The following is a 26,924-nucleotide window of genomic DNA, read 5'->3' as shown; positions in this document are numbered from 1 at the left end:
AATAATTTAAAAAAAAAAGCAGCAAAATCAGAGATTGTTTCTAACTCTGCCTTTTCACGAGCTGTACTGCAGTAGTCAGAGTGCCTGAAAAATGTCTCCACGCATGTTGTTTATAGCCCCGTTGCATTAGTCAGCTTCCTTCAATAAATCAGATACAAGTTGTGACATGTTGTTAATTCGATCACTAATAACCTGCTCAAATTGCAAATCTATGTCAGCAGGTTGGTGTTGATTAAGTTGTAGACACTACTAACATATTGTTTTAAATGACTGATAAATTTTATTTGCTGCAGTGATAGACTGCCTGCTCTGTGTTTTTTGGTTTTGTTTTTTTTTTTTTTTTCTTTTTTCTTCCTTTTTTTTCCCTCCCCTTGTAAGCTTAGAAAAATGACACAACTGGCCCTGAGGTGGTCCTCTATGGGCCTTTCTCTTCCTCTGTTTGCTGTAAAGAGAGCTGGTAGCCACTAGAGGGGAGGAGACTGCCGGCTTTCCTGAGCGCTTCACGCTAGAGCTTGAAGGTGCAGAAGCTGTCACAAGACTGGTTGCCCAACGAAATGGTTTAAAATATGTTATGAAGGTTAGTAAAAAATAAAAAAATAAATAAATGCTTTTTTCCCCCCTGACCCCACTCCCCTTAATGCGTTTGAAATATTAATTTCTCAGCACATCTGGTCTCTTCGGAGTGTTACTATCTCAGGTGATAACTGGGGGAGGGAAAAAAACCTACAGTAACAAACATTTAAAATGTAACATCTGAAAGTAATGTGTTAAATCTTTCAAAGCAAATGTTTTGTTTTCTGTGCAAGGATACTGGTAAATTATAATGTGGTCTAGGAATAGTAAACATTTATTTCCTATGTGAAATAAGAAGTTTTGACGTTATGTGTTTCAAGTTTCCAACCATTCTGTCCATTCCCCTCTCCCCCCCTCCCCACCCAAACTATTGAAGAAATGACTAAACTCATAGAAAACTTAAGCATTGGTCTTACAAACTTTTGAAACATATAGGCTGTGTTATATGTAACCAAATCTAAGCCAGAATAGCAGAAATAGTCATTTTATCATCTGCAGTTAGATAAATATATATTTCTGTCTTTATATATACAATCTGACCTTTTTATTTTATTTTTTTAAACAGAGTAAACTTCTTGGTATTGTTAAAGAGCTATAATGTAGAACTGTAGCTTGTTACACTTACTCTCCTGAGTGTAATTGCACTAAGATCATTCAGTTTCCATTTGGAAAGCCAGTGGCAATTACTGGAATACAATGTATCATGCATTTGCTCACTGGATATAAAACGTATATACTAATTCGCAATAAAATGTAACAGCTGTCAGTGCATTTTCTGCTCTGTTACTTCAATAAATTGGAAGTCTGACTAGAAAATGGGAATATTGCATTTTTACACACTCTGTAATGTGTTTGCTTTTTGCAAATACAATTTATTTTTTTCATGACAAAAATTGTGGTTTGTTATTACTGCTAGTGGATAAATATTCTTATATCAGAATGAATTACACATGGTATCTGTAAAGAAGTAGTAATATTTTCTGCTTTTTATTGTAGCCTGTCTCCAGTAAACAAAATGCACTTAACCTACTTCTGTCACATACAGGGTATATATATTTTTTTAGCATTGCAACGGTTGGGGAATGGGGAGAGTTCATTTTACCTTACCTTTGCAGGTATTTGGTTAACATTTTGTAGAAAACCATTATTTCCCTGTTGGATTTATTTTTATTTTTATAAACCTGTATATAGATAAATTGTTCTGGAAAACATTTATTAACCATGATTCTTCACATTATGAACTAGTGCATCTGAGTTTTATTTAAGATAAAATGCCTGCACATTTGTGTAATTTTGTTACTTGAGGTCAGACTTTTCACAGATAATTAGCCTTTTACACACTGTGAAATCAACCTGCATTGGTTATTTGGCTAGACTCTTTGCTTCTGTTCTTTATTTCCCAGAAGGTTAACGTGCTGAAAATCTAGCTGCAAGCACATAGTACTGTCTCTTTGTGTTGCTAATTATCCCATTGCATAATTATTAATATCAGGAGCAGGAAGAGGAAACAAGCACACCAAATAGTCGTGAATGCTAGTGTTCTGGCAGGAAGCTAGTCCTGCATTAATAAAATGTGCCTGTGCCAATATCACAGAAGATAGGAGCGTTCCTTGTTAAGGATCATTTATTAACTGAGATCATCTTTTAGTTCGCCTTGGGGTAATGACTAATGTCAATGGCAAATTTCACAGTTGTCTAGAGAAATGAATTAAATTTGTAATAAAAAGCCCTTCGGCTTGTTGTACATGTTCATTTATTGGAGTAGTTGAACTAGGAGAACTGTAAGGCAACCAAGAACATCGGCTTAATTTTCCTTACATATAATAGTGACCTTTAGCTTCATATTGAAAAAGTTACCTATTATAGACTGGTAAATTAAATGAGAAGTTCCTCTAATGCAAAATAAACTAAGTGACTGATCTAAGTTAAACGACCCTTGAGCTTACGAGTTTTTTGGCAGAAACAAATTCTTTTTTTTTTTTTTTTCTACATCTGTTCTGTGCAAGCCTTCTGAAGGTGTTTTGATGTCTAATCAGTCAGATAAAACAATACAAAGTGGAACGCTGAGAAGTAGATAGAAGTCCATCCTGAAGGATACCAGGGCGATTGTAAACCTGGGATAGTACAGTGATATTTTGCATATTGAAAGTGTGGTTCTGTTTGAAAACTTTCAAATGTTCTTTATATGTCTTCTTGTCTATAAACTCAAAGCGACCTGCACCAATTTATAAAAAGGGTGGTTTGGTGGTTTTGTTTGTTTTTAATTTAGGTGTGCATTAAAAACCAGAAGCAAGTCTTCAAACGTTGTCAATGCCAAGAATAAACATGAAATTGATACGAAAATATCAAAATGTAGGGAGAAATGGGTTGCACCATAGTGCAGATATAATGAGAATTAAAATAATACTCTAGGCCAAAGGACAAGAGAATTTCTGATTTCAGGGTATATAATGTCAATAAAAATTCTTAACAGCTCCCAGGGTAAACTGTAGGTTATTAACTGAGATATGGACACAGGAAGCTTTTAAGGAATTTGGACAATACTTGTCTACATTACTGTTGTGTGATCCAACTCAGGAGTGAATTATTTCAAATATAAAATTAGTCTGTGGAGAAAAGGACATAGTCAAGTGTAATATCCAGAGATTGTAATATATCCACAGGGAGTCAGTGTTGCCAGGGGTCTTTTTTGCACCAGTCAGCTAATGGACCCAAACTCAGGAGGCAGAAAATAGGGAGTTAAACGCAGAGGTACAAAGCTGCTAATGGTTACTGTTTATTTTTTCTGACAGAGAAGGTCAACTTTAATTTTGTATCTGTCACATGCCTGAATTCTAATGTATCATCTTAGCAGCTTTTAAGAATATTCCAGAGATGGTTACCAGAAGATAATGCAGAAATGAAGCATGGTGGTGTTCATAAGTGGGGGAGGGAAACAGTAGGCTTACAATGTCCTTCGGTGTAAATCACTGCTAAGTTTAGCAGGACAACTGTCTTTCTTTAAAGTCCAGATTAACATTCCTTGAACAGAGAATATGACAATTAAAGAAAAATTTTCATCTACGTGGCTCTGAGTAAAATCTATCAGTTTATCACTATTTTTAAATCCATAAAATAATTTTAGAACACGTTTTTCTTAAGCGGTAAAAAAAGGGTTTTATTAAGCCATATGTAGTGAAATTGCATTTTCTCACTAGCAAGAATGTACAGTAGCAAGAGACTTCCATTTCAAAGAGGTTCTTCTAAAATTCAGCCATTGAAAGTTGTGAATACGGTAAGCAAGCCCTGTGTTTTTAAAATAAATATTCTAATGCCTGCTCAGAATGTGGGCATGGGTATGTATAAAAAGAGTGTTATACATTCAGTTTTCAGTATGTTGACTTAAGACTTTTTTGAAGTGAAAGAAAAAAAAAAGTCTAATCAAAGCTAGAACTTGATCTAAGCATGACAAAAAAATTGCTAATGTTGCAGGTGATAAAGACAGTGATTGTATACAGGTACTTGCAAATTTAAATACACAGTTCTATGAAGAGAAATAAGATTTGTCTTTATGTTTAAACAAAAACAGAATAACTACCGCATAATATTCTTCCACAACTTTTTTCCTAGAAGGTGTGGGACTGATAGTATAAAACACCTTTCCAAAAAAATCAATGAAACAAATGTCCTTGCATCCAGGAATATGAAAATGTGTTGTTATTATTGCGCAATTAAATTAAATTATTTAATACATATTTTAAAAAATTCAAGACCTATCATAAGCATTTACAAAAAGCATACCTTGAGTATGTTTCAGACATTCTGGTGTGAGGACTACTTGAAATTTAGGCTATCCTTAAGCTATCCTTAAGCAAGTTGACAGATTTAAACAACTAAGTTTGAAAATGCTCATTTGAATTTGGGCTTTTTGGGTTTTTTTTGTGTGTGTTTTTGTTTGTTTGTTTGTTTTGTTTAATTCTGTTAGTCACCTTTAGGAAAAGATCTTTATTCTTTGATCTATAAGCTTTCTGTTTACTGGAACTAAATTTGATATTTTGTACCAAGAGGTATTTTCCGTGTTTGCTTGTTTTTTAATATTCGCCCTTCCCCCTCCCTTTGTAAACTGTAGTATTTACTTTTCACAGCCTTAGCTGACCAAGAAGTAAAGCAGCATGGGAGGAATAAAGCAGATATGGGTGGGGTTCTCTGAAACAGATTCATTTTCTCTCTGTGCATTTCTCTGCTATGGAATAGACCTTATGCTTATTCACAGAGAGGGAGTTTAGAAATGTTTTTAGAAAATGCAGATGTGCAAAGCATTCTTAATAAGGATGGGAAAAGAGTTTGCACTCCCCTTTTAACCACTCTCTCACCTCAGCCCTTTTCAGCATGTAACCTTATTCTCTGTGGGATTACTTGGATGAAAACCAATTAGAGAACTGCTCACACAATATAAATGCATACAGATTAGTACAGATTGAACAGTACCATTGCCAACTAATCATACAGTATATAAAGTCCTAAACAATATAGATATTAAGGAATGATGGGGAAATGGACTCATATTGTTATAAAACTGAGCACAAAATGGAAGCAGCACAAAACTGTTTATTTAAATAATAAATAAAGTATAGGTTTTCTCTTCCCCCCTCATTCTTTTTTTTTTTTTTTTCTTTCCCTTTGTGGCAATCTGCCCATAGACAAACTAAGTATACCAGAGAAAAGTCAGCCTACATGTTTTCGTGAGTATTCCCCATGCCTTCCTGTTAACATTACTTCATTGTTATTTTTCATCTTTTAACTGCCCGTCCCCTCAATAACCTCAAATGCAGCACTTATTCTCCAGCCGGAATGAGAATGAGAAAATGGTCTCCTCTGAGGAGGATGCTGATGCCACTATAAAGGTGTCTGGGTGGGACAAATAGACACTGTGAATGTAACCAAGTTGTTTTAATGCATAGCCTCCAAGGAGTGTAAGACCTGAAGAGTTCGCTTTGCTGAGTGAAGCCTGTGAGAGGACGACTACAGAACCATGAGGTCAGCCATTGTTTCCCTTTGTGTTGGTGTTGTCAATTCCTGACATTCCAGGGAGGATATTTTGAGGAAAATATAGTACTTTTTTTCTCTTCACGCCCGTTGTCCAGCAGTGGAAATGGAATGACGAGAAAAGTCTCCTTCGAGTTTCACACTCTCTTCATACTACAGTGCCTGTTCTGAAGCGTCTACAGCTTTGGTCATATTTTTCTTTATTTTTTTCTGTTTTTTTTTTCTGTTATTATTAATAGGAAAATATTTTAATGATTAAAATCAGAACTAGGCTTTTTGATAAACAGTAAACTCTTTCTCCCTCCCTCCCTCCTCTAGTGTTTATTTGTTACATGTAATCATGGTGAAGCCTTCTGACTTTTCGAAGTAATATCACAGAACTTTTTCAGTCTGTCTCTAATTAGAACCATGTGAGCTACCCATTATTTACTTTAATATTAAAAGGGCTTTTTTATCCTTGAAAAACATTTTGGCAATAGTCTTGAAATAATGTGTTAGAATTCTGAGTGGCTTGCTTCATATCTTCTCCTGGGCATTTTTCTGACTGATCTCTTAACTGCTGAAGTAAATTGTCCACTTACTATTATGGCAAAAGTGAGGGATTAAGAAGTCTATCTAGATATAGCTGCAAGCCAAAAGGGGAAGATAAAATGACACATAAAAGAACTGAGTCATAGTCAGATTGGCAAAAATAAAACTCAAGACAACTAAAGGCAATGGAATAGTTTACAGGAGAGATTGGTGTATACATTGGTCTTCTCCAGAACAGCTGTCATTTTCATACCAGCAGTGATTATGCATTGAATTTTACTCTGAAAGTGTTTACTAGAGCATTCAGAAAAAAAAAAAGGCTAATTACTGTAGTAACTCCCTGTACTATATGGTGTCTGTTTGTCTCTAGCTTCAAAGAAGAGAGAAAAGAAATCTCTGCTACCATGGTTATTACATAATTTTAGCTGGATCTCTGTGCTCCAGTTTTAATAGAGATGTGCAGGATCCAAAATGCCTGCATTCATAAAGCTTTCATTGCTCAATTCCGTAGCTGAAATCCACAGCCACATTCTGATATGTGTGCTCAGGTACTAATTCTGTCCAAACAGGAGTATTGGATAGGCCCTTTTGCATGTGACACCCTCACTGGATGATGTCTAGATGCCATCATTTTCTTAGTTGAAATAGTCTAGTAATGATTCCTCTGCCATGAAAGTCACTTAGAAGTGATGGAGAGAGACAACAACAGCTAATGGAGAGCCTGGTACCTAAGCAGTGTGACTTGTTAGTGACACAGAGCAGGAGAGGGCAGCAGGGTCCCACTGTCTGGTCTGTGTTCCTGTACTCTGCACTCCTCAGTCCATGGTTTGCCCTAGACCTACAGGCTTTGGGAACACAATGGATTCCTTCTTTGGTGGACCTTTTCTGACCTTGAATGAAAATACATAACAGCAAATATGAAGGACTACGTTGGGGCTTCTGGATTTTGTGTAGTGGTGGAATCGCTGAGTTTACTCAAGCCAACTCTGAGTGAACTTGAAGGAGTACTGCCCTTTTCCATGAGAAATTCAGACCTGATTATTTGATCTTTAAAAAGGAGTAACTTCTTTTCTTTAATATCAATAGTTCCTCAGATTGTCCAGAATGAGATTTATTTTTCCTCGAATGCCTTTCATTGCTCTTGCCTCATTACTGCCCAACCCATCTTGGTCCAGCTGTAGGAAGGAACCACCAGTCCCCATCGCACTGCTATGGAGTGCCAAACCGCAACACACCTCAAAAGGCAAAAATGTGCTTGTTTGGTTCATCTGAATGTTTAAGGTACATGAGGAGATGTTATTGCTTACTATAATAACCAGTGCAGAAAATGGGAAGTTTTCACTTTGCCACATCACCTGTCATACCAAGTTAAATTAAGCATAATTTGAAAATAATTATTCCCATCTAACAAGCATGACTGTGTTATGGAAATGGTCACTGAAGATTTATTTTACTTTCTTATCTGTCACAGATTTGTCAAGGACCAGTCAGGGAACTGAGGTATCACAAGCCCAAGGGTTTAAAATAGGGAAAAACCTATTAGGTTATCAACTCCTCCCTTCTGCTGGGAGAGATTTGTTACTGACAGCATAGTCTAGAGTGCTTTGTCCAGTACAATTTTTAATGACACTTGCTGTTGTCTGGAAATTCTGGGAGGAGAAACAATGTTTTACAGAAAGAAAAAAAATCAGCAGACAGACTACCAACATAGGAAATTATATGGGACTTAGAGGCTTTATGTGGGTTTTTTGCAGCCTCAGAAAGCACTTGTGTAGAACCAGTGAAGAAACTCAGGGCCAGCTGAGGGAAGGTGCTCACAGTTTTTGAACATAAACCATAAATGATAGCAGAGCATTGATTTTTTAATAACAATTTTTATGTTGTTCTATAAAAAGTATTGGTAGAAAAAAAGTAAAGGATGGAGGGTTGCATTTGAGTGGACAAAGGAGAAAATTGGCTGCCAAGGGTAATAGAAGCACAGTGCAACACTATTTCTGTTTCAAGTATAGAAAGGTGTAAGAAACTAGCACACTGCTTACTGATTTATCTCAAAAAGTATGCTGCATCCTGAAAACCTGCCAGAACTAACAAGACATCACGAGTGAATTCCTGTGCCCAAAGAAGTAAGGAAGGATCATGCCATTGAGTTTCTTGAGGTTAGGATTTCATATAATAGTTGAAATTTCTGTTGTGAAGTTCACAGACAAGAGGTTGCTGGAACTTCCACTCATGAATATGCACACATGGTGCTGTACTGGGAAATAAAATGTAGGCTTCGAAGAAAGAGGGAGAAGTTAAAGTCTGAGATGCTTTCTGTACCATCTAGTAGAAATGAGACTGGGTCTCATTTCTACTAGGCTGATACTAATCCCAGACATTTTTATGAGTTTGCATTCCAGAGAACAATAACCTACCTGAAAGACCATATTTTCTCTAATTCCTTTTTAATATCCTGTCCATGTTCCTGAGTGTGTAAGCAAGTAATTGATATGTTATTGTTATGTTTAGACTTCAGGGGTATTTCTGAATGCTATCTTCAAGGAAGTGGTGTCAGAGCATCATGTGAATTGTGCAGGAAAGGAATGCCATAGCTGACTAACTCCTGTGACCAATAAAGGTCTGTGCTATGCTCTTTCATACTTCATTCTGTCATTGATACAGTCAGTTCCAGACTTCCTGCTGGTCATATTTACTATCCTAGGCTGTGGAGGAGGCAAACCTGCCCTCCGAATAGCAGAGGTCTTACTCGGTGGGGGTCCTGAAGATCAGGCTGAAGACCTTGAGTGGATGAGTGGTCTATGCCTTAATAGATGCAATGCTGCATTTTGTAGTTTTTGAAGTACTTGTATGTGCCCTGGATATTTCTGTAACAGTTACAACAGCAATAATTTTCATTGAGATCACTCTCATCCCTAGTTTAAACAATTCAGATTTAATATAGAAGGAATTATAAATATGGCCTCCTAGTGAAATCCTGAAAGTGGTTCAGCATATATGTTAATGAAAAACTTGTATTTTATACAGGTTGTCCACCCTCCAATACAAGAAAATCCAGATTAAAGAAAAAAACACTGTTAGAAACAGTAAGAATAATGTATTTCTGAGTATAAAGTCTCTGGGAGGGCAATGACTCAAAATGATTTTGCTTCGTCATTCTGGGAAACATACAGATCCTTGTTTTTCACTTAGTATATTCCCCACATCAAAAGATCAAAAGTTATTGTCTATTTTCATATGTTTCTGGCACCCTGGGAGCAGTTAAATAGAGTATTTTCATATTAGAAAACCCATGAATATTCCCCTTTCAACTATTAATGTGAACACAGCACTACTATAGGGAAACCTACGTATAAAAAATACAGTTTTGTTATATAAATTTCTTTCTTAATAAATTGCTCAATGGTATGAAGAAAAGGAAAAAGGAGACCACATTTGCCACTCTTCCTGCTCAAAGCAACATGGCTGCTAGGCTTGTGGGGTGAACACAGAAGAACACGATGTCCCTCTGATGTAGTTCACCACTTTCTCTCCATAGGGAATTTAGGATGTGTTCCTTAAGAGGACTTTACAATATAGATGTCAGTTAAGTCCCTAAAGCAGCTGAGCAGGTTTCTACTTGAAGTCATTAGTAGAATTATGGAAAGAATGAGAGCCGAATAGATCTTGCACTTTCTGAAGTCTGCTGTCAGTGCTTGTAGTCTTGCGCTGCAGAAGAAATGTGATGGGTGAGCCTGTGTCTGAGGGCAGAATGAAAATACTGTGAGTGGGATTCAGCTGGCCTTAATTCAAGTCATTGCTCCCAAATGTCCAGTAATGGCCACCTACTGATCCTAGTCCAGCTGGCATCATGCATATATAAAAGTCTCCGTGGAGATAAACAGCAATTAAATCACAGAGAGAGAGAGAAAGCAATCACTGTTGAAGAAGCTAACACTGGGAAATAACAGGAAACAAGTTTCTACTGCATGTGTAACATTATTTCTTATAGGATTCAAGCTGCCTGCACCAAAGTAGAAAATACTGATCGCCTAAGCATATTGAGGGGGGATAGAACTGGATATGATTTACACAGTTCAAGGTCACAATGCCTCTGTTACTGTGGTGGAAAGACATATGGTTGAAGCTTGAAGCAAGCCGAATACAAGCAGAGGTCAGTCTTGCACTGGTGAACAGTATCTTGTATGTGGATATATGGTACTACTGGAATTCAGCGGTGGCTAGCACAGCTTGCTTTTCTATTGTGGACATTGTAGAATTGGGGTTACATCACTGGAGAGGTTACCCTGAAAAATGTATTTGGCGGCAGCAATGACAGTATGATTTCTCTAGTAGAAACCTTGTGCTTTTCTTAAGAATTTGTGTTTCAACAAAATACTATTCTATTAGACACTGCATTCTTGTGGTATTTAAAGGGAATAGAGTGGGTTAATACCCAGGAAATTCCTGCTTAGAGAATGGAATTTACTATTTTAGATATTTGCATTGAAGTATTTTTTTCTTCTATAAAAATGTCTGTGAAGGAAAAAAAAACATCCTGGAGTGAAATGTTTTTTACCTATATAGAGGATTTTTACAGAGATTTTGTTTTCAGCTAGTTTGACTCACCCAGCCTTTCTGTTGGTTAGCATTTTGATTTTGTTAAAAATTGGTTTTTATGTTTCTCTTTCTCATGCACTCTCTAAGTTTAACTCACATAGAGCCAGTACATGGTAATTTTGTTTCCATCCTGATACAGTAAAAAATAACGTCTTCGTATTAAGATGACTTTGCTTTTTCATAAAGATGTGGCATGCAGGTCAAAATCAATATGTATCCAAATCCTTTGTGGCAAGAAAAGATGGATAAAATGCTTTGAGACAAAATTTTAAAAACAAACACTGTAATTAGCTTTTATTTAGTCTTTTTTTTTTTTAAGACAATGATTTTCATTTCATATGGAAATGTAGATTTCTTCAGAGTAATTTCATGTTCTTTTTGGTTTAAAGCAACTTTTTTCCTTTGATTACTGAAATATGCAGTTCTCTCTATTTAACACGTAATACCAAATCAACATACTTCCCCCTTCCTTTTTTTGCTGGTGACAGTCAGCAGAAATCGTGTTCCAAAGTGCCCTGAGAACAAGGGCATTGATCTCAAGTAAGACTCTTGTGCCACCTTCCCCTTGTCACTTTCAGTTGTAATTTGTTAAGATATCAGCTCTAAATTATTAAACACTGTATAAGTATAAATAATTCAGCAGTCAACAAATAAAGTGACAGCCCATTAATCAGTTTCCATCCATGTACATAGGTAGCATGCTGTGGCCTGTGTTGGGGTATGAATTCTGCTGAGGTCTGTGTGCTTTGCAGCAGTGCTGCTTCTTCTCACCTCAGAAAAAGGTTTGCATGTGTCTCATCGATTTGTCATTTGTTTGCATAAGATCAGACAAGTTCTTCCTAAACTCCAGTGCAGGGTTTGTGGCAAACTTTGAGGCTTTTTTTGTATGGGACCACATCGATACAAAGTTTTCCTCCTGGCCTGGATTTAAATCTTCCAAAGGCCAGCCCAGCTTGGGAACACCAGAAATCAGGCAGTGTTCCTGTAAGTGGGCAAAATGCAAACCAGCATGATCCTCCTGACAACAGAACCATGATTTTGCCATTTTAGGCATCATCTGAATAAGAGAAGCAGTGTGTGAATCAGGCTGAGATTCTCGTATGCTGCCCCTATGGTCAGGAACCGTCCCCTTGTCAGGATCTAGTAAAGTTCTTGTCACGTGCAGGCAGCACACCTCAATGAAATGCTCTCATTAGAACATCATATATTCCTAATGAAAAGTATCATTAGGGTTTGTCAGCACAAAGAAGGACTGTTCCATGCTCCTGGAATTCTACCAGGAAACCATCAGTGGGCACAAACATAATTTCCTCTTTCAAAAGTAAAAAAAAAAATAAAAAAAAATTTGGCATTGTTTTCCCAATATGTCACAAATATTCTAGGTAAAGCTGTGTATAAGGATTATGCATTGTGCTTAGCCATGTTGGTATTTTGGGAAAAAAAAAAAATCTTATCTGGGAAATGTTTAAAGAAATGCTGTGTGGATTTTTGTGTTTTTAAACAAGCATATGAGAAACATAAATGTACATTGATCGCCTTTAAGCCTTCGTTTTTGACACTGCAGGTGTTGCAAATTTGGATTGACAGTAAAGAGTTTCCTCAGAAAGAAATGGTTTCCTCAGTAGAAATGGTTGTTTAAGAGTTTTCCATTCTTGTCTTGCATAGAAAGCCTGGGAAATTCTTGTTGTAATGGAGAGACTACAAAGAGGCAACTGAAACGATCCCAAGTCAAGGATCAATCCATCACATATAGGAAAAGATTATGTATGTGTCAATCTCTCTTGCTTTTTGATGCAGAACAAATGGATGTTACCCTTGGTAAATGGTTTATATGAATGCCAGTGCAGCGTTTTAATAGAACAGGCCAAGGACAGGGAGACCTCAAACTTCAGCACAGTCAGGGTTTCTTGCTGGATAAAGCACTAGACTGGAACTCACAAGACCTAAGTTCTGCTCTCACCAAGCTGTTAGATGACCTTGAGCAAGTCACTTCACCCCTACACAGCACCCTTATAAAACCATGATAATGATATTGACCTCTTTTGTTACAGAACTGTGAGGTCTAGTGGTTAAAAGTCCTGCTTAAGAGTAAGGTGATGGTGTCACCCTGTGTGCAGTTGGAACTTGGATGAGACAAATTTTGGACCATGTATGTGCAACTGAAGAGATTCTAAATTACACTGGTGATTTAATTTGCATAAGTGCTTGAAAAGAGAAAAGTGAGCACCTGTGATGAAGCCAGCCTGAATAATATATAGCATGTAAGTGCAATGGCACTAACAAGAAAATAATGTGGTTCAGAACTGAATATGAGAAATGACAAGCAACTGGCAAAAGAAAACCTTTGCTAAATGGATTGAGATTCCATGGTGAATATGGGTAATCTATGCAGATTTTGTAAAAAAATCAAACAATATGGAAATGTTTCTTACAGTGGGATCAAATTAAACATGTTCTTTTACAAAATGCCTAGGCTGAAGTGCTCACGTGAATAAGGATTAGGTTCCAATCTTTCTCACATCAGAATGGATGCAGAAATCCACTCTAGTGCAGAACTGATTTGCTGGGACATATAAGTGTTTATTGCAAAGTCAAAGCATCACAAACTAAGGGTGGGGGAACCATATCTGAGATATTACTTTTCTGACTATTAAAAGATAGTCTCTGGTCAAGGGATCAGGTTTGTGGATAATGAGTGCTTTTAAGGTCTGCAAGGTTAAGATGATGTGGCATCAGCTATATATAAAATGTTAGTGCCGACACTCCTGAAACAGAGCTCAAGGTGAAAGTTAAAACTGTCGTGGAACAAGGTGGCTGAAAAAAGTTGCAAGGCCAATTGACTGGATCAGCAGTATGGTGGCAGTTAGAAAGACAGGCAAACTGATGATCTGCATCGATCCAAAAGACCTCAATAGCATACTAAAGTGCTTATACTGTTCCCTGCCAACAGCCACTGAAATATTGCCAAATCAAGTGAACACAATAGTCTTTTCAGTCATGGATGCCAGAGATGGCTTCTGGCAAGTGAAACTGGATGCAGCAAACAGTTACTTGACAACTTTCTGGACCCTGTTTGGGTGCTATCAGTGGCTGACAATGCCGTACAGAACAGGAATCGCTTCAGGGGGTACTGCAGAAATTGCACACAGCCCCTGAGGGTTGTCTGCTGCAGATATCAGTGCAGATGACATTGTTTATACTCATGTGGGAGGGCAAGGATTGAGCTACGGCCAACCATGATCATGATTTTTTTCTGGTAGAGGAAGGAAGAAACATCAGTCACAAGCAAACATGGGAATAGCTGTACTGGCTCAGAACAAAGCTCTCTAGCCTCATGTCCTTGTTCTAGTGGTGACTGGTGGAGGAAGTCAAGAAGTACCAAAAGCAATGTCAGGTAGGCAGTAATAATCCTGAAAATTTCTTCTACACCAAAATCTGGGGAAGCAGAGACAGCTATAGAGTAATAATCATAGACACCCCCTGCACATTCTCGCTGTCATCCTCAGGACCACCAGCATCTTCTGAGAGGCATTCTCCTCTTTTCTTTTCCTTTCTTTTCTTTTCTTTTCTTTTCTTTTCTTTTCTTTTCTTTTCTTTTCTTTTCTTTTCTTTTCTTTTCTTTTCTTTTCTTTTCTTTTCTTTTCTTTTCTTTTCTTTTCTTTTCTTTTCTTTTCTTTTCTTTTCTTTTCTTTTTTTCTTTTCTTTTCTTTTCTTTTCTTTTTTCTTCTCTTCTCTTCTCTTCTCTTCTCTTCTCTTCTCTTCTCTTCTCTTCTCTTCTCTTCTCTTCCCTTTTCTTCCCTTTTCTTCCCTTTTCTTCCCTTTTCTTCCCTTTTCTTTCCTTTTCTTTCCTTTTCTTTCCTTTTCTTTCCTTTTCTTTCCTTTTTTTCTTTCCTTTTCTTTTCTTTTCTCTTCTTTTCTCTTCTTCTCCTCTCCTCTCCTCTCCTCTCCTCTCCTCTCCTCTCCTCTCCTCTCCTCTCCTCTCCTCTCCTCTCCTCTCCTCTCCTCTCCTCTCCTCTCCTCTCCTCTCCTCTCCTCTCCTCTCCTCTCCTCTCCTCTCCTCTCCTCTCCTCTCCTCTCTTCTCCCTCTCCTCTCCCTCTCCCTCTCCCTCTCCTCTCCCTCTCCTCCCCTTCTCCTCCCCTTCTCCTCCCCTTCTCCTCTTCTTCTCCTCTTCTTCTCCTCTTCCTCTTTTATCCCCTCCCCTCCCCTTCCCTCTCTGCCCAACCCTTCCATAAATTCTGTTTTATCTTGTCTTGTTTTGGTTTAAGTTCTGGTTTCTACCCATTTTTGCTTTATAGGAGTAAAGTTTGATAACCTGTATTTTCCCAAAACTTCTGAAAATAATTTTGAAAAAATATACTTTAATTGACGCTTTTAATTTATCTAGCACCAAGGTCATTTTGATGACCAATTTCTTCCAGTAACAGTTTGAAAAGGTCTTATGGCTAGTTTTATGGGGTTTGTCTTGTCTCAACTTTTAACCCAACTTTCTAGATTTCATGACTTTTTCATTTAGAGACTGCTTACATTTTTGAATAACTGAAAAACTGGGTTTTTTTGAATTATTGAATAAAAGTTTTTCTTACCACCTGATAACTCTATAACTGGTCTATTGTCTAAAAATAGCTGTTATTTGCTCATGATAGATTTTAGTTGTTTTTATCTTTTTTTTTGTGTGTGTGTGTTTCTGTATGGGATCAAGTAAAGATATTTTCATTCATTTTAATAGATCATATTTGGTTTTATTTATATTTACTGTAACATTGTCTTTAAACCTTCTTCCATCTATATTTTACTTTCAGCTGCTCCTTTTCCAACAAATTATCTAATTTTTATGTTGTCCTTCTGTTTAATATTAAATACCATAGTAATAAATTTTCATTGTATTTTTTTAATTTACATTTATTTGTTTTGAGTATGTTATGCTCACTCTTTTACCATAACTGATTTCATAGTAAATTTTTGAGCCGGTGCTTGTTTCAGGACTAAATAAAATATGGCTTCTGCTGTGCATTCTCTAGCTATTCCAAGTGTGTTGTCTGAATTGTGTTGTGCCTTTGTATACCCACATATACATCTGCCTTTATATACCCACAGGGTAAATGGAGTCACCTATTATTGTTGTGTTTTCTACTTTGATATCAGCTCCTCTGACCTTCCTCACCATCCCACTGGCGTTACCACAGACATAGGCAGAAAGACAGTAGAACAGTCTTCACTATTCACTGTTTCCACTTAGGAATGGAGTTGAAATTCTTCAGGATTCTACTTAATCTGTGGGTATAAGTAGCTTTTTGGTCTGATTTCACTTTGTAATTTTTTAATATATTGTTTTTTCACGCGTGTGTATACACCTGAATGCATATGGAGATAAAAAAGGGTCTTCTTGGTAGAGGAATAGCTCTAAACATTTAAGAAAACTTAAAATGAAATGAGGAAAATTATCTATAAACAATAACAACAAAACCCAAACCCTAAAATGTTACAATTATTTCTGATTATCCTTTGAATTAATTTCCTCCTTCTTGATAGGTATGTCAGCTTACTATTTTTTTAAACCCTCCGCCCCCCCCCCCCCAAAAAAAAAAAAAAAAAAAAAAAGTCCTGTTTAATGTATTTACTGTGGAATTCACATTGTCAGCTTCTTTGGCTTTTATTGCACATTAAACCTGTGTTTCCAGAGAACTGTTCATGCTGAATTTCCTGAGTTATAACCCAGACTAATTACTTTATATTTTTTTATTAAAGTACAACTGCCACCCTTCACCACTTATTTTTGTGGGAACCCTTTGTAAGTTCTCAACATTTGCACAGCAATTGACTACTAAAGAAAAAAAAAAATTAGTATCACATGCAGAGTCAGAGATTTCAGTGTTCACTCCCTTTTCCGGAAACTGATGACTACATTGGAATACAACAGCCCAAGGACCAGTTGATGGGAGACCATCATACCATCTTCTGTCTAGAAAACTGAAGAAAATTTGGTCAATGAAGGTCTATAATAGGAAATTGGCTTCCTATTATTTAATCAGCTTTTAATCCAGAAAAGATCCTCTCTACCTGTCCTGTCACAATTAAGTTTCTTTAATATTTTATGACATAAACTTTTTTAAAATGCAAGCATATCCACAAGTCTTTTGACACTGTTGTAGAATTGCAGCAGGGTAGCGAGGTAGTAATTTCTTTAGGGAAATCAGCCTCTTTACCATGGAACATGTCTATAGTCTCAGTGATCTTACACTTATATACTCTTTCAGATATACTCTCTCTCACTTATATACTCTCTCAGAATGGAGATAGATGCCTGCTGTTTGGGTTTCTTTATTTTCTTTTGTTGATGTTGTTGTTCGTTTGTTAGCTTGTTTTGTTGGTGTTGGTGGTGTTGTTTTTCTTTACTGGAGATGGAAGCCTGCTTTTCCTAGGATCACTTACCAATAATTTTTTGAGATGGGAGTTGCACTGGCAGTCTGCCAGCCTTCTGCTTTTAGTAACGTAGTTTACAGATCTTGGCCAAGGAGTCCTGTAAATTCAATCTGAGCTACTACAGAGCTCTTGGGTGAAGGCCATCCAGTTTAATGTCTTACTTCTTACATCTAATTGATCTTTTTGGTTTAATAATGGCTTCAAGTTAATGCTTGTTCTACCTCTTGCATAAAAGACCAAAAATTGGAGCAAAAGAATCTGTTCTGATATGAAATCAGACTCTAATAGTTAAAATGCTTGAATTCAAAATTAATAAAAAAATAAAACTGCAGTTTGAACCAGACTGAAGGGAAAGTTTCCGAACATTACAGAAGGAGGAGTATTCACTCACTTGTAATATAAATTCATTCTTGCCTGGCAGTTACAGTCTTCATGTTCCCCACAATATCTCTAGTGGTAGCTTCTTTGTGTATTTTGCTACGCATATAACTGCCTTTGCATCAAGAAACCTGCCATGAATTTTCAGAACTGTTCCATGATTAAAATCTCTATCCTACATGTCTGATTTTTATTTGAAAACAGTTCTCTAGGAAGACAGGTGGATACTTACATTTGTCTTTGTAAGACAAAGAATAACACCTGGCATGTATTTCTCTATTGAAAATGTTTAGCTTCGCATAACACATCTTCCTTGTTAGTAAATTAAGAATTAATTAATCTCTCCTTAGCTGCTTTCATTTATAGTTCAGTCAGGGGGTACATTCTAGAAGATTCAAATCCAGTACAGTTCATAGACATCGCAGTCATTTTGTAGCACTACATTCACTACCAGAGGGGATATCAAGATTAGAGTTTTAATGCTGAATATTGAACACATCACACTGAAGATATGGAGTTCTTAAGTGCTGGAGTGGAAGTGTCTATGGACAAAATAATCTTGCAATGGAGAAAATTCACTCAGCAACTTGAAAGGCATAGGGCTGGTTTCTTCTATCTCTTTTTTACCTATATAGCTAATTATCTGGAAAAAACAAACAAACAAACAAACAAAAAACAAACACATAGTTTCATACATGCTGAAGAGTCTTGATCAGTGCCTGTGGAGAAGGGAGGGTTATATTTTCATGAGTCCACAAGAGGAGGAAGGTCTTTTTACTTGGGTCTCTTTGCTGAGATAATCACTCAAAACATGGAGGGATCTCTGGACTGGTTCTTCCTTCTCCTCCTGGAACAATGTCTTAATCATCGATGTTATAATCAGCACTTTATCTTCGAAAAATCTACTGCCTCATTTGTGTACCTTCTCCTGGGAGCTGAGCATTTCCAAAGATTCAAGTAGAAGAGGGAATCTGAATTGTTTTGTTAGAGTACATAGCTGCATAAGATTCAGAATTATTAGCTAATGCAGAAAATGTGTCCTCTAGCAATTTTGCAAAAAAATATGTTCTTCATTCCTTCAGTTTTTATGTACAAGTGCACAAATGAATACAGCTGAATTTGATAAGAAGAAATATCAACAAAAATATTTCTGAGTTGTTTGCTCTGTTTTTGATGAAAGAAAAAAAATAAAAATTCTGTGTTCAATTTAGGTTGGCTATTATCTTTTTTTCCGCCTCCTATTTTAGTTGATGAACAGCTCCCTTCCTCCAGTTCCTCTCCCCAAAAGTAAAAAAGATTCCTAACATAGTCATATCAATCTTAATAAAGAATGAATGTTTTGTGATTTTTGGATGAGGCTAACATTACCTCTGAGGGAAATCTATCCAGCTCACTGTGTTTTATATAAAATATGATAGTATAGTAAAAGGGGAAAAGATGAGGTAGTAGATTACAGACTGGAAACCTGTCTTGAAAATTCTGTTATGAAAAAGAAGGAAAAGAAAATAATTTCTATCCTGCAGAGGAATAAAAAGCTAGAAAAAAACAGATTTTTTGCTCACAAAAATGATGAAATTTTCCTCATAATGCTTTGGGCCAAATTATTTTGTTCAATGTAATTTAAATATTTCATTTTGATTTCCTTATTAATGATTTTCTCTAAAAGCAATTTCACTTTGGAAAGAAATTTTGAAATAAACGTTCCATTCTAAAAATGCTAAATAGGGCACTGGGGTGTTATTGAAACACGTAGCTTTTTTTTTCAAGCTGACACACTTCATAAATGTTGTGGTTTTTATTAAAATTTTATGTTAAGTAGTTCAAAACTCTGTGATTATAAATTTGTGAGTCAAGTCTATTGCAGGGGAAATATAATTCTTAAAAGAAACAGGTGGCTGTGCACTTATAGCTTGCACTGTCCTGATTGGGAACTATTTAATTGATCTATGGAACAGCGTTCAGTGTGTTCATCTATTTCCAATTAGTGGGAAGGTTTGGGGTTGTTTTTTTTGGGGGCTAGTGAGGTGGGGACAGAGTCACATTCTGCATTTCAATTATGGCAAGAGGTAATCTTCAGTAACAACAGGATGGATCTGTTACATAAACCAAATCCAAACTGTGTGGTCCAGGAATGCTAAAGATCTTCCAGCTCTGTAATCTTGACATTTGGAGTATTACAACTACAGGGTGCACTGTGCCTTGAAGCTGCTCATGGTTTAGACCTGACCTTTAGGAATGTTGTTAGTGCAGATTCTTTGCATTCACACAGAGCTAGAACTCTACAATGACAAGTAGCGCATGGAGATTACAAAGGCCATCCTTACACTGGAGACATGGAGGACAATAGAATCAAATAAATAACCAAGTGCAAGGAAGCAACCAGATAACATCACTTATTGTGATAGGTAGTAGATCCAGTGAACAAATCAAAATTTCCAAGTTGTACTGCAGAAGATGACTTTGTGAGAAACATTGAATAATGAATCACTTTTAATATTTTTCCAGAGAAATCTTGTTTAGTCTAAATTAATGACTTGGACAAAAACACATTGGTACCTGCACTGAAGTTTAACAAATGAGAAAATGGGTGTTTGCATCAGTGATTTACCAACTCGTTTCTTAGCAGAAATGAATAAAACCCAAAAAGTAGCCCAAGATAGGAAGGAAGGCAATCCGAGACTGTACATTTACATTTACTATGATAGTCAATGATGAGCCCAAGGAAGGATGCAAAGGAAAGAGAGGACTGGCACTAGTGAATCGGCAGAGTGAATCTTACAGCAACAGTCTGGATTGGTATGAGTAGGTCATTGTCTAAAGCCAGACAGAATAATGTGACTGCAATCAAAATTAATGCTAATGAGACCCTACTCAAAAAATATGATGTCCTGGCCTTCTTGTACGGAAGATGGATGCGGTGACAACTTGTGGAAAATGGTCAGACTCCAGAACACTGGTATGCATGCAGGAGGTGGGAGAGACACCTGCATCTGCAATTGTGCTGAAACCCCGCTGGCCAGGAAAGCAACTAGTTCCTTCCCGAAGGTTGCAATAGATGTTTCTGTTGGTAGTGAAGAAGAAATCTGGAATTATATTATCTTGTTCTAAATCAGGTGAATTTTGGTTCGGTTAGAAAGATGAGGTAGATCTTTCTCTAACATATGTAATTAACATTTCACTTGTTTTAATGATTGTTGTGAGTCACAAGAAGTTCACTGTGGGCCTCTTCACCACTGGGTTTAATTTTCCTCATTTCAGGGAAACATGTAAACCCTTAAACATACTACAGACATTACCCAAATAGATGTGAATAATAAGAACTAACCAACATCAGTACTAGAAATATAAAATGTAATTTTGTATTAAAAAAATATTAATCTTAGCTTCTCTAAAGAAAAAAAAAATATTTTTAAAAGTTTAAAACAGCTGCATTTGTTAAAGATGATAAATTATCATCAGCCATTGTTTATAGCTAATTTTAATATGACTGGTTTTCTGCCATTGTAAAATTCTGTAGCAGGTTTGGATGATAGTTAAAAAAAATACAACCTTTAAGAAGCTTTCCACTTGGTATATATTTAGAGATTTAAAATGAGACAGCATGTTATTTCAGATAGGCATAAAATTAGAAACATCATCTAATGAGATGTTATGTGTTATGATTTTTTAATGTGTTATTTATGGAAAACTTTTACCAGGTTATCTATCACTCAAAATAAATGAAATATAACCATTTTATCAAGCATATGACTGTTGTGCTTGAGAAATAGGTTTTGCATGTCAAGAGCAGGAAAGCAGACATACTATTTTCACTTTATTCTGCATCAGTAAAACTGTGCTTCATAACAAAAATGATATACAGAAAATAATTTGAATTTAAGTATGGTATTTGTTCATGCTAGGAATTCAGAGCAATTCAGACACATTAATGATATGAGACAGAAAGTGCAAAAAAGGACAAAATTACACAAATAAGGAGTAGAACATGGAAAAAACCCAAAGATCTTATCGGATCTTGGCTAGAGAACATCTTTAACTGAAAGTTAAAGTTAAGTCCTGGACAAAACTGGGGGCATATAAGAAACTGAGAGATTAAAAGTTGCAGGATCACTTTTCAACCTCAACTATAGCTGAAGGCAAGCATAACTTTTTGCATACATGTCTTTCAGTGGTTGCCTTCAACTTTCAGAAGGTCTGATTTCATCACAGTGAGACTCTAAGTAGTTTGTATCAACGTCTCTAGGCCTACACCTGTCTGCTCCTATACTAACACAACCCTTATTGCAAGCACTGTAGTTGAGACTACAGGCCTATGCTGTTATATTTTAAAATATATGGGAAAAAAAGGTAATTGAAATAAAGAGAATGCTTTTGTGCCACTGATAGAGGTCTATTGTTGCTTCAGGATAAAGTTTGTCTGAACATATGACTAGACACATGGGATCGAATGAGTTATCCACAGGAAACCACAACTAAGTGAGTTTTTATTTCTTATAGGAAAACATTAAAATGAGACATGTGCAGCCAAATTCTGTAATATGTCCAGTAGACATATGTAGAATTTTTCTTGCTATTTCTCCTTATTTTACAACAAGTGATGACTTTATGACTCCATGAAATTTGAAAGAGCAATTATCAGTTATTGCTTAAAGTACATTGAAATGACAAAAACGCAATTGACACAAAATATCATAAGTTATGTAGAATTATTACTCCGTTATTAAGATTTAGGGTATTCATGACAAATCTAGTAGTCATGTGAAAAGTTAGCCTGAGGGAAGGAAAGAATCTCAAGTGTTAAAAAACTTCATGAGCACAAATTGTTTATCTTGCAACAAAAGATTTATCATTACTGTGCCATGGGTCTTTGTACAACATGCATAGAAGCCCAATGCCATGTAAAATAGAAGAGTGCAAGCTCCGTCCTTGATGTTTACACTTACAAGGGCAGGGTGGCTAGCAGAAACAAATGGCGATATCCTGTAATCAATAATTACCAACTGGGGAAAATAAATGTAATCACAGGACAAAATGGTTATTTAATCAGAAATATTACTATCTATTATTCAATATTCAAAGCTTATTGAGAACTTTGTTTGCTATTTGGAACTAATACAGTTGTAAAACACTTTTTACTCAATAAAAGTATGATAATAAGTAATTTTTGAGGGTCCCTAAAACCAAGGTGCACATTTGAACATGAAGACTCCTCTAAACAGGTTTCTGCATACCATCTAGATGTCAGCAGGTTTATTTTTTGAATTGTCTTTCAGATCAAGAGAAATAGATTTGTGATTCATTGTGTTTCATACATGCTTTTCATATATCAAAGTTACAGGTTGCTTTAACAGCACACATTTTGTCATGTTACCTTTTAGTTTTTATTTATTAGAAAACTGTTTCAGTTTTAGTAATCACTGTTTTGGGGTTTTTTTTGTATGACGATGTGGGCCTCTCTTCTGATACCTGTCATGTCTTATTTTTGACTCTTAGGCAATTTTTAACTCATTTGACTGCAAAAATAACCCTTAAAATGTGTGGCAGTAACAACAGCAATTTGCCCTGGGTTTATCAGGAACATACAAATCAGCACACTGAGCACCTAGTGTGGTAAGCAGTGTGTGAAGGCAAATATTGGATGAAAGACTGTAGGCTTCAAAGTGATTCTTTGGGATAGTAGTATTCATGTATTTTTTCATGAGAAACTTAGGACACTGAGGCAGAGATTTGCTTAAGCAAATCTTGACATCTACATTTAAGCTAGATCTCTAGACTTTATAGATGTGGCAAAAGAGTTGGTGCTCTAGTGCAATACTTCATTTAATCTCACTGTAAATATGCAAAATAGATTACATGACTTATGTTCTGAAAGTGTGTTATCTGTAAAGAGAACCTATAGTAATGAAGCTTTATAGAAATGGCCGATGTTAGATTAGATGAACCCTGTTCAAAGATATGGGAGGAGAACCTCCTCCCAAAATGACTGCATTTGTAATTGTTGAATTAGAAACTAGTAGTCATGGTGTACAGTTTGTTTCTTTGCAACATGTTATGACTCACTACTCTCAAATGTTGCTGCACAAGCGTCCTATTTTTTTTTTACTAGAGAGCAAACTGAACTTCCTTTGCCCTTCATGAACAAGCTAAGCTTTGAAGGATCTACTTGTATATTCATACTTCCCTGTCTAGACTCTTCTTCCACACAAATGAGAAATTTGGAATATGAAAGAAAAGTTACACGTTATTGAACTTTTCCTTTCTGACTTAACTTCAGATAGATGGAATACCATGTCTCCACACATTTTCCTCTCTGAAGGTCCAAATATTTTTGTGTTCAACTCTTTTACCATTATCTTTTTCATTTGCACAGAATTTGCATGTCCTTAGCACAGAATGACATGTTCTTTGTTCTTGGAGGAAAATATAATGTTGACATAGCTTCCTACAACCCCAGCTTTTATCCATGAATGAAAAGCAATTCCAAAAATTACAAGCAGATAAAATGTTGCCTGAATATTATTTTATTTTTTAAAAGAATTTGTATTTTTAATTCCACGTCCACTTCCATTCACCTCAGTAAAACATGAATAATAATAAAAAGAGCAGAGAATGTAGAGGGTTTACTGAACAGAGTATTTTGCAAAAGGAACATGCATTTTCCATTACAGGACCTGCTGTGTGTAAGAATCATAATTAAATTATGATTTTTCTTATTTATGCTTCAGGGAGAAAAAAAAATACTAGTAATTGTTTAAAGTGTCCTTCTCTGGTACCTTTATACTTCAGTATCTTCTGTGCAGTTCCTTACCCATTAACTTCTTTCTCCTGTCTTCCTCCTCACTTATTTGCAAGATGGACTACAAGTATGGGGCTGCACACCAGTTCTGAAAAGAAATTTCATGTTTAGAGAGCCTCTGCTTTCAGAATCAGCTGAGGAAGGAGCTGGTCCCTTCTGGCTCTGATGACTGCAGGCTGTCAGGAGGAACATGGGACTAGCAGAGGCATCTTGGATCATTGATTTCAATGTGCTTATTAAAAGAAATATCATAATGTGATCTCATTGAGATGGTCCTGAGAACAGTTAAATTTCCCTTTATCCCTCACGCACCACCCCCCCCCCAATACTGTTGAAATTTCCTTTGGAAGCTGATTTATTTAGCAGACAGAAATCTTGCAGTTTCCAGATTAAATTTACTCATCCTGGTTTATATCCACATATTCTTATTTTCATGTTTTGCCTTGAACAGTTTGGTTGTTTTTCTTCTTATTAATATTGTTTATTCCCTGTTACATTTCTGAACAAGGAATCCTTCTCTTGTTAAGATAATTTTATCTTGCCTGGATATTCTAGTTGCTTCTTAAACAGTGAAATCGCCATTGCCTTATACATTAATAAACGTTCTTGGTATCAGTTCTAGTTAAAATTTGTTTCTTGAACATATCTATAGACAGTGCACTAAACAAGGTCTTGTACAAGGCTATTAATACTTGTTGATTGCTGGTTGAACTTCCTCCTCACTTCATACACTCCAGAATCACAAACATGTTCCCAGCAGCTGCATGAGATCGGCAGCTTGTCATCATTTTGTGACCTAATAATATGTTTGAGCCTAGATCTATTCATCTACAGCATTCCCCTTTCTTAAAAAATAAGTGTATCTCATCAATGAAAAATATCTTCCTGTTTTAGCACAATGAATGTTTGGTAAATAAATGTGTTGTATTCATGTTTTGCAGTTACATCAATTTTTCTGATTTTTTTTTTTTTTCCATTCATGGTTGCTCGAAGTCTGGCATGTTTTGATATGGCTAATTAGCTATTGCTTTGCCATATTCACTGACTTTGCCTCTTAAAAGTAAGTGTTCTGTTTATTCTTCTGAGGCTATACAATACTCAACAAATATTGTTGCTACTGGTCACAAGACTGGTGTGAATGAGAGTCACAAGGAAATTTAAGTTGAAAGGGACTTCTGGAGGTCTCTAGTCTAATCTCCTGCCCAAAGCAAAGGTAATCATGTTCTTCAGGTTCTTGATTTGTCAAATACTGGTACTTCCCAAGGCAGGGAACAGTGTTGTATGATGGAGACCATCCTGTGCTTCAAACTGAGCACAAGTTCATTGGGGCTTTCTTCCATTTCAGTTATGACTGTGGATGATGTGATATAAGGCATATCAATGAACAGATGTTTTTGTCCCCGTGTTCAGGCAAGAGCAGATGCAGCTTTGCTCTAAAGAGGAGAAGAGAGAAGCTGATCTCTGCCCACAGAATACAATGAGTGGGTGTGCTGTTCTGAGTCCAGGCCTGGTGGCAAAGGCGCACTGACTAAAGACCATTTCATAGTGGAGGCTTCCCAAACATGGGACTTGGAATGTTTTCCTTCCCAGAGTTTTTCTCCAGTGGAGATAATACGGCAATTTTAGAGGCAGAATCACTTCTCCATCCTTCAATGTTCACAGAAGAGTCTAAGAGAAACTTGAATCATGTCAGCATTTGGCAAGAGGATGAGGAACAAGTAACGACTTTAGATCTTAGTAGCAGCTAATAAATGAATGATTGTTCAGCATATCTTCTTTATCGTCATTTGCCAGATTTTCCTTTTTCTGTCCCTGGAAACAGTGTACTGCTCTACTATTTCTTAGTTAAAAGCTCTTATTGATCAAGACTGTCTCAATCCCAGAAGGCAGAAAAATGTGAATATGTAATGTTGGAGCTCACATTGGAGCTGAGATTGCTGCTTAGGGAATCTGGATATGTAATGTGTGACCTCTATATCCCGTCAAAGCAGCTCAATATATGAGTGCCATTATTTTGTCTATAAAAGACTGCTCACATACCAAGAATCACTCACAGAAAATGTACATTAATTTTGAATAGCAAATGGAGAAAATTAGCCTGTTTGCAGAAAACTCACAGTTACCAGTCTGTGATAACTCACAGTTAACCATCTGTGGTAACTCACAGGTACCCCTTTTTCATTTATGATGAGTTAGAAAGTTGGAAGCAACGATTTTGTGACTTTTTTTCTCTAAGCTTAACATCATTTGGGGAGCATGGATTTATAAGACAGAAATTATTGTGTACTGCAAATTTCAATTTTTTTATTATTTAAAAGAGATATACAGTTTTAAAGAGCAAAAAATAGTTTATCTTAACTTTGGGTAAGAAAGCTTTATATTTTTCCATTCTAGGACCAGTGACTTTCTCTTTCATGTGAGAAACTACAGTAAAAAGAGACAGCAGATAGCCAAAGCACTAGAAATTGTACAACATACTGGCATATGCAGTTTGCAGTTCTTGAAATGTATCCCTGGGCTGGAGTACACTGTACCCCATCAGTTTTACACATGTCAAACCTGCTAAAAACTGTTGGAAGCACCTGTAAGGGAAATTACATCCTA

The 26,924-nt window shown here is 36.3% G+C and overlaps 1 long non-coding RNA gene across 1 annotated transcript in view; it reads left to right on the top strand.

Annotated features, from left to right (window-relative positions):
- Positions 1-475: 475 nt before the first annotated feature.
- The window catches only part of LOC110360310 (uncharacterized), an 82,842-nt gene continuing 56,393 nt past the window's right edge, over positions 476-26,924 (top strand). The window contains exons 1-2 of the long non-coding RNA XR_010472176.1: positions 476-577; positions 5,514-5,589. This is a non-coding gene — a long non-coding RNA (uncharacterized LOC110360310). The remainder of the gene's footprint in view (positions 578-5,513; positions 5,590-26,924) is intronic.

This window comes from Columba livia, chromosome 1 (genome assembly GCF_036013475.1).
Source record: "Columba livia isolate bColLiv1 breed racing homer chromosome 1, bColLiv1.pat.W.v2, whole genome shotgun sequence".
Lineage (NCBI taxonomy): Eukaryota > Metazoa > Chordata > Aves > Columbiformes > Columbidae > Columba > Columba livia.
The sequence above is the reverse complement of the archived record's forward strand: the minus strand, read 5'-3'. Positions and strand labels throughout refer to the sequence as shown.